This window comes from Xyrauchen texanus, chromosome 41 (assembly GCF_025860055.1).
Source record: "Xyrauchen texanus isolate HMW12.3.18 chromosome 41, RBS_HiC_50CHRs, whole genome shotgun sequence".
Lineage (NCBI taxonomy): Eukaryota > Metazoa > Chordata > Actinopteri > Cypriniformes > Catostomidae > Xyrauchen > Xyrauchen texanus.
Genome location: NC_068316.1, coordinates 16,273,377 through 16,282,706, shown reverse-complemented (window position 1 = coordinate 16,282,706; position 9,330 = coordinate 16,273,377). Strand labels below are relative to the sequence as shown.

Below are 9,330 nucleotides of genomic sequence, written 5' to 3'. Positions count from 1 at the left end.
GTTGCAAAATTTGGCTAGATTTCTCTGAAAACGAGACTATATCTTGTCATTTTGCGTGACAAGAAAATGTAACTTTTCTTTATTTTTTACTGTAATACAAGACAGAAATACTAGTTAAAAATTAAAATGTTATTAGTCAGTTTTTTTAAGGATGTTTGGATATATTTTACTCAAAACAGTCCTTTTGCAGCATAGGTTCTGAGATTGTGCAGAACAGATAATTCACTTTAGCCATAAAAACCTCATGCTGTATTCTGTGTCTGTTTTTGGCTCAGGGGGTTGATTTTTACTGTGTGTGTGTGTGTGTGTGTGTGTGTGTGTGTGTGTGTGTGTGTGTGTGTGTGTGTGTGTGTGTGTGTGTGTGTGTGTGTGTGTGTGTGTGTTCGTTTTTATTTATTAAAACGAACCTCAATAGGTCAGTTCATTAGATTATAGATGTGCGTTTCTGCCAAATTTGGAAAAAGTCATGTCTTGACTGTACTAATGTTTCAGATAACCCAATATAGTTAGCCATGCAGAAAATTTCAGGCAAAATTTGGAGCCCCATATTGCAGAAACAGATGATTGCTCTGATAAAGACTCCAGAGGAAATGAGTTCTATATTCAATTTCAAGCTCTACAGGCAACGAGGGGCTATGAAACCAATACACTATTTGAAGTGCTGGTCAATAAGTAGCCAATGCAATACCTTTACTGATTGCTTATGGCAACCATTAAGCTGAAAATTCTTATTGCTTGGGATCTGGAGGGAGTTATAGATACTTTCGTCCAAGAAAGTACTTGACAAGTGCTCTTAATCTTTCTGGCAAAAGGAACCAATCCGTGTAGTGGACAGTTCTGGACATGTGTGGACAATTAGCTTGAAGTTACTGTAGCTTCCCCTGAAATGAAATGCAGAATTGTTTCGTCAAGAACTAAAAATGTTGTGGTTTGTACAACTGAGTCTTAGCTAAGCAGTTTAACAGCTATTAAAACATGAGTTAAGTCTCTGGAGAAATTCCCTCACATTAGCAGATCCATTAATGCTAGACATTCAGTTCCAGTCAGGCGTGAATCCCACTCTTCTCTCTGTAAAAATGATTGAGGCTGATATGCAAATAATGGTTTAATGTAATTTAGCTTTGTAATTATAGGGTGAAATTACTCTGATTTAATTCTCAGTAATTGAAGTTCCTCCCTATAGTTATTTGTTGATTAGTGCCAGTGACACATGACACTTCTATGTATAGTGATAATTGTGTTAACTAGCTACAAGCTGTCACATCTCAAAGAACTCTGCTGACAATGGTGATGGTGTCTGAGAAATCAAAATAGTTAAATGCAATTAGTTACCTTTTGATCTATGTCAAGTCTGGGAGTCTGATGAATGGTAGGCTATTCTTTTAATGTTTCTTAAATAGGTGTGTTGGGGTTTTGTTGCATCCAAAGTGAAAACCTTTTTTGCTTTTGTGTTCGGTGTTTGACACCCAAGCTTATCTGTTGCATGTACACTGGCAATAAAGTCTTGGATATTTCAGGATGGTGAAGGTATTTCTCTTAGATTAATACATGCATGAGGTCAAAGCATTAGGCAGCTGTCTTTCATAGTCTTTGATCCAAAGCGCAGCTGCATTACATGCTTTTGGCACTCAAGAACATGGAAGACAACACCATTTATGTTTAGAGCACTCTCTCTCTCTCTCTCTCTCTCTCTCTCTCTCTCTCTCTCTCTCTCTCTCTCTCTCTACGCGCATCGCTCTTGCTCTCTCTTTCTCTCGCTCGCTCTTACACTCTACCCCTAGCACAAAGACACCAGGTTTCATCCAAGCATAATGAATGAGACAAATGAACCAAGTAACCCCCCCCGTCGATATGCTCAAGGTACTCACTGCATCTGTGAGCCTCATTTGGGATTGTAGATGGGAGCGGGCCCTTGCGAGGGTTAATTCTTGCTGGGTTGGTCCTCTTTGTCCCTCACTTTCCTCTCTGTTGAGTGTTGGGAGGGGGAACTTTTTTGGATTTGCTCTTTACAGCCTAAGTGACCTCCTGCAGGGTCTTTAGGCTTGTTGGACAGAAGATTGTTGCATAGTACCCTATCATATAGGCCTAGAAAACTCTTAATCCCAAAGATCTCTAGATAATGTTCTTTTTAGTGTACGGATCCTCTTTGCTGCATTTAGGTGTTTTTTTTTAATTATTTATTTATTTATTTTACTTTGCTGCATTGTATGCAGGGTTTTTTTTAAACTTTCGATTTGGCAGTAATACCCCCCTAATTTATAAATTTGGGGGGTATTACTGCCAAATCGAAAGTAAAAATATTTTTGGTAACGGACACTAAGAGATTTGCCCTCACTACAAATCACCATGGTTTAACTACAGTAACCATATTTTAATGATTGTTTTTGTAGTAAAATCATAGTAACCACACAATTTAAAATGGTTACTGTCCTGGTTACAATACTATAGTAAAATCAAGGTTACTATATGGAAAATACAGTGTTACTGTTGTAAAACCAATGGTTAATTCCATCAAAACCATGTTTTCTGATAAGAAAACCATTGTGACAACAGTCCTTGTTACAGTCATTGTTAATATTACTATAGTGAAACCATGGTCAATTTTCATTAGGGTCCTTAACTAAAACTTTAATTACTAACTCAACATTTAAAATGAATACCTGCATGATCACGGTACACGCATCAACATAAACAGCATCTCAAACTCAACATAGATATGCAACATTCAGAATCTGTACATCTCTCCAGAAGAAATAAACTTGCTATTAAAATGAATACGTGAATGGATGACATATCGTGATGATTATTTTAATCATATCCGGAAAGCCCACATCTTTATCAATGGAGTAAGGGCAACATAGCTTAGTCTGGCTAGGAACTAGCAAGGAGTGCCTGTTTAAAGATGGAATGGAGTCTGTGTGCAGTTTCGGGCTCTGTGCACACCACACGCTGTATCTCTTCAGGTGATGTCGGCATAAATATCGAATCAAATATCAATGTATTACCAGTACACGGCACTCGCATTGAGCAATGTCTGCAAACAGTGCTTTTTTTGTAAACGTTTTGACAATCGATGTTGTAATTGACTGCATAAAGACAAAGATCCCAGACAGGAGACTTAAATAACGCAGGGGCTTACATCTTGCGGCTTGTTTTTCTCTGCTTGCCATTTTGCCAACTAACACATGCAGAACTGTCATCAACTGATTTAACATACTAACAGTTAATAGGACAGCTTCTCTCTGTACAAAGTTGACCAAAGTGAAACGCAGGCAGAGTTTGTCAATCTACAGAGCCATACAGGTGCATTAGCGGAGGGAACAACTGCGCATGTCTATTTGGCGCTTTATTTTCTATGCCAAATTGTGTGCTCCACATGCATTATTAAACTAGATGAACCATGGAGCAAATACTTACCGAACCGTGTGTGTGTGTCCATCACAAGTGAACTTGCAAAGGTGTTAAATTCATTGTATTTTAATGGATGACTTCTATTTAGCTCAACAAGTAGAGCACGGCACTAGCAAAACTATGGTCATGGGTTTGATTCCCATGTGGGGAAAAAAAATGCAAAAGGTTTACCTTAAATGCTCCAAGTTCGTTTGGATAAATGTGTCTGCTTATTGCGTACATTTAAGTACCCCCTGAGATAAAGTAAATTACCTGGGTCAAAAGGGTTATGCTTATCTTCGTTTTTAGAGCCCTTGTCTTGGAATAATAAATCTTTTTGAAAACCTTGCCAACTTGTACCATACGAGAGCTTTCACATGAGTGATCAGTGAAGTCCACTAAAGAATAGGGTTGTTGGCCCCTGCCTTCACTTGAAGGCTTTTAAAAAATATCTGAGGGTGGGGCTTGGGGGACTTGGTTTGAGGTGCAGCATGTACAGAGTGTGCAGTTGCGAAGGGGTGGGGTTGCACTTTTATGAATTCAGTCTAATTTAAGCACTTTCCCTGAAGCCTTTGTCCCCACTCCACTTTTCCATTTTGGATGTAGAGTGGTATCAGACCTGAGTCATCCTTGTTCATTCCACTGTGTTCTTTGGGTAAACTATGTTACAACTCTCCTTGATTTCTAGACCAGTATGTCATGTTTTCCCAGAATTTTATCAGATTTTCCAGCCTCCCTATGCAACTGTAATCAGTGTAATTCCTCTCCTAGATTGACACTATTGGCACAGGAAAGGTGAAATGGACCTTGTCCTGCTGGGGGAAAATAAATTAAATAAATAAATAAAGGCTTAAACCATCCTAAAATGGTTTGCTGGTCATAGATGGACTCCCAGCCTGGTCATGCTGGTCTGTTGGAATTTCCAAGTTTTGGGCATTTTTCAGCTTGTTGGGCTGAGATACCAGCAACACCATCTGAAGATCAGCTTGGCCAGGCTGGGTGACCATCTGAAGACCAGCTCTGAAGACATGACAACCTCGCTGTGCTTGTTGGATTTTGGGCTGTTGAGGGGTTTGTCACAGGTGACGATTGATCAGTGTTTGAGTTAAGTCTGGCCTAACTGAAACCTTTACCAGGTGTGAAAGCAGCTTTAAAGAATACTAATAGGTCACTTAGCAGCCTTTGTTTTCATTTCCTCAACTGATGAACTTAGTTGCTAAGATAGTGCAAAGCCAGGGTTAGAATGTTTATTGAGCTGCAGGTTTGATAAAAGACAAGCCACTTTCTGTTGACGTTCCACTAACACGAGGATGAAATTATTATTCACTTTCCATTGTCAGTGTGTCAAAACACTGGAAAAACAGTTAAAGTCTTGATGGCTAGAGCAAATATTTCTAGTGGTTCGAAGTACAATTCTAAAGTAAAAGATATTATTAATGTTGAGTATTTAGTCTAGCTTCAGGGCAAATTATGGTAAGGCTAAGTCCAGAACAGCATCATAGATAGAGGTAACTAAAATAAATTATACAAAACTGGGCTAATAATTATGCTTGAAACGCTTATCTCTGGAAAATCTCTCTCTTGCTTTACTTAAGGCAATAGATTGTAAAGGACAGGAATGCTGCCAAGACAGCTGAAGATTTATAAAGGGGAGGTGTGAGCAGTGTAGTGCAAACAGCAGTGCACTATAGTCTTTTTACTTGACCACACTCAAAAGTAAGGAGGTTTTAGGGGGTTTACAATACTAAAACGGTGTTTAAGTGAATGAGTGAGATTTGTGGGTGACTCGAGACTACTATGGGATTCATGTGAGCTACAAGTGGTAACAGAACTGTTCAGAGGAACAGTCCCCTCCCTCCTCCAAACTTGCAAATGCATACTCACATTCTCAGTTCACTCCCTCCCTCTTCTCTCCACCCTCTCTCTAAATCTCAGGTTACTGTGGCTGGAGTTTTTAGACATCTCTGCTAGTGTTTCCCTTATGTCCTTGTCCCTGCCTCCAGCATGGGAAGAGCCACCCAGTACCCCCTCTGATTGGACTGGGTAGTTTGTCTTGACGCACCACTGTGCTGAGTGCTGGAAGACGTGTTTCAACAGATGGTTGGGGTGTGTGTCATCACATCGAGAAAGAATTAGGAGGAAGGTTGTCTTCCATGAGCAGTGTGGTCCCCACAAATACTCTTGACTTCATGTGCAGAGTTTCAAAAGAGCTGCACACAGAAAAAGATCAACTTCATGAACAAGACTGTGACATCCTGTTATTCAGGTAGTAACTTTTTTCTAATTCTCCCTTTTTGTTTTTAAGAGGTGTCTTGTATTTTTTATTATTATTAAATAGTTTTGTTTGTCTCTATGAAGTTAAAAGGGGCTGTCAGGTTTGATATTCAGAGAGGTTTTCTGAATGAGAGATTGTGGTGGATATACAGTCAGAGTAAGTGCAAACCAGCAGCATGCTGTGTGACTGTGTAAACCTGTGACTGACAGGACTTTTCTGGTTATTTGGATGTTGTTATACTATTTTTAATTATCCATGGAATTGGATGTTGGCAATACATAAAGATTGTATTGCAGCATGACAGAAACTGAATCAAGGTTTAGCAAAGTTTGAGTGAATTGAACGTTTCACTTTGCTAGTGTAGTTCTCATGTGCGGAACTTTTAAACTGTTCCAGTTCTTCTTTCTTGCATTGATTGGAATTACATGAAATTGCGAGGGAATTAAGATAGATCTACTGGAACTTCTTTCAAACATTTTCGATTTGTCTACCTCAATAATTTATTAAGTCACAGGTTCATTTTGAGACTGAGCCTACACATATTGTTGGCAAACTCAAAGTTAGTGCATTTAATGCGCATCAATCATTTCAATGAGTTGCATCCTACATTAAACTGACTGTCTGCATACTAAACAAATGTGCCGTTTAAGAGTGTCGCATGGACCAGCTGTCCAAGTTGGGAGACAATCATGAAAGCAAAGGGGGTGCAGTACAGAAATCGTGGCATGAGTTTCACTCAACTCCAGTCAACCCAAAAGGTTGACCTGCCAAAGGAGGAGTGGGCAGAAATGAGATGTCAAGCATTAATAGTTTGCTGCCAGGCATGCATACAGCATGAGGTGTTTGCTGAGGGGACTGTACAGCTGTGGGGGGGGGCAAAAGAATTATGCCAGGAATTCCACAAAGACAGAGTTGTGTGAATGATGTTTATTTACACACATTAATCAGCCATGTCAGGATTACTCACTCACACACTCGCTCACACGCTGAAATTGATCTGAGAAAACCCACAAATACATCAGCATCAGTGTTGAGATTTTACAATGAGGGCAGTCATTACCAGTGACGACTAAATAATTATGAAGGGATTTGAATTAAGAACCCACATTTTGTTTACTATGTTTTCATTACTGTACATGTACAGTCATACCATTTAACTGCCTCTAAATTCATTAGTGTCTGAAAATCATTTGAAGGATGAAGTTTGTGCAGGCATTACCTGCCCAATGCACAAGAGAATGAAACGTGATGTTAAAAATAGAATATAAAACAAAGCGTTCAATGCTAGAGCATGGTACTAGCAAGGTCATGATTCCCAGGGATTATACAAACTGAGAAAAGGTATAACTTGATTGCACTTGAAGTCACTTTGGATAAAAGCATCTACCAAATGTGAAAATTACATTAGATTAATCTTGATGGGTGATGTCAGTTTACGATAGAGTTAAAGCACTCATCACGTTTCATTAACTTTTTACATGATTAGTGCATAATTGGATGTTATAGCTCTGATGTCTTTAAGGATATTTGAACTGAAGCCTCTTTATGGTCTTGAACCCTTGTTTAGGTTCAAAAGCAATCAATACCCTTGACTTTTTCTTTCGTTGCAATCAGTGCAACACTATAAACTTGTAAATTAAAATTATTCATCAATCACTTGCTCTACATTTAAAACTAATTGCAACCTAATGGTCTGCTTCTGATTTCGGTTTAACATGTTTGAAAGGGGTAGTTCACTCCCAATTAAAATGCTGTCATTCATTTACTCACCCTCATATTTCAAATCATGGTAATAGCTTGGGAGACATTAGCAGAGTGTTACGGAATTAGAGGCTCGTTCACTTTCATTGTATGGGAAAAAGATGGAACAAATGTAAAAGGTGACTGATGCCAACATTTGATCTAACACCACCTCCTGTGTTCCACAGAAGAAAGATTATCATAATTTCTTGGAACAACATGAGGGTGAACTATCCCTTTAAGGTTGAGAAGCGCATGTTGGTTCAGATATGGACACATGATCCCGATCCCAACATCTTTGAAATATTGGAGCAGTTTTGTGTCTAAAGTGCATAAACAGTCACTGCAGCTGTTGCTAATAATTTGTCATTCTAGATTCAGATCTGCCAACACTAATATTGTTTCAGTAGCTGTTCTGCCTTTTGTAGACTTTGACCAGGGATCAACTGTACCGTGAGAGTCAGACCGCACAAGAGAGCGACTGGAGTGTGTAATACAAATAACTAAAATGACCCTATTAAGATAAAGCTTAGACAATGTTCCAATGGTGGTTATTTAAATGATACTAAAGGACACACTTTTGTGATTTTTGCTGTCAATGAGCATTTCATACCCAATAATTTAATATCCTGAAGACTTGGACATAAGTATTTTACCCCCTGCCATTCGTATTCACATACCTAGCTCAAATCAAATGCAGCAGGGACCCCTGTGCCACAGTTTATAAAATTCCTCCTTGCCTTTTAACTAGCTGTATGCATTCGCTGCCATTCTGTCAAACAAATCATAGTTGCCAGGGTGCTGGACATTTAACAGCCAGTGTGTAAGTTGTTTCTATCAAGTACTGGAAAAACGGCAGCATGTGGAGATGGCCGCCAGTACCAGCTGTTCCCAAGATCCTGTAAGGTTCTGATTTGAGCACCACGGAGTAAATGGCACAGCCATTTGACCACATGTACATTGAAAGTCTTGTTTAAAAAAGGCAGTGACAGAGGATGTTGAGCAACACTTTTCAGTAGCTGTTTATCTCTGCTTGATGATAGTGATCCTACAGAGAGCGAGGTGGTAATTTAAAAGAGAAGGGTGGGTGACATTACTATAATTGAGAGTTGACCGTGTGTCAGCACAATATTGTCTTGCTTATTTGTGACTCCTAGTCCTCTGCTGTGGGTCTAGGGTTTATAATTTCACATATTCAAGATGCATTGTTCTTTATGCATGGAGGAGAGTTAAGATGTTTTATGATGGTTCCCCAGTCTTGGAATGAAAAACTCTCATTAGGAAAGCTGCCACATTTATTGAATGCACGCTATGACTACAACAAATTACTTTTTCTCCTCAGGAGTTTAGACTCATAAAGAGGTCTATATTCTTCGAGCTTGAGTTAAACAAATGCAGGTATCTCCTGACCTCACACGCACTCTTGACATGCACATCCAATGTTGTTGGATGTTGTTGTTGTTTCTACATTCGTCTCCTATTATTCAAAGACACGTTTGAGTGCTCTACTGATGACAAAATTTGCGTCACACATCCTGTACATGGACGCTCAGCATTTGTGTCTGACCGAAGTATATTTGAGTTATTAGGGACCCTCTGAACACTCTGGACAGTGCGGTGCTGGAGAATGACTGCGGATTTGAGGCTGAAAGGAAGAGGGGCTTTTCAGGTTTCTAAAGAAACAAGCTGCATGTCTTTGAAGCCTTTACCTAGTTTTGTCCCAGTTGAGGTCAGAGGGCCCGATGACCATTGTGCCGCCTCCCTACCCTAATTTTCATTCCCACAATCTCCCTCACGCACATGCCTGATATTACATCTCACATCCCATCTTGCATATCTCATATGATCTCTCACAGATACACACCTCGACTTGTTTCTACCTGCCTAAGGATGGTGCTGGCCATACCATGTCAATTCCACTGCAC

At 39.5% G+C, this 9,330-nt stretch overlaps 1 protein-coding gene across 1 annotated transcript in view; it reads left to right on the top strand.

Annotated features, from left to right (window-relative positions):
• Nucleotides 1-5,462: 5,462 nt before the first annotated feature.
• The window catches only part of LOC127634062 (extracellular sulfatase Sulf-1-like), a 46,953-nt gene continuing 43,085 nt past the window's right edge, over nt 5,463-9,330 (top strand). Inside the window, 1 exon segment of the mRNA XM_052113473.1 lies at nt 5,463-5,656. The gene's annotated coding sequence lies outside the window, so the exon portion shown is untranslated.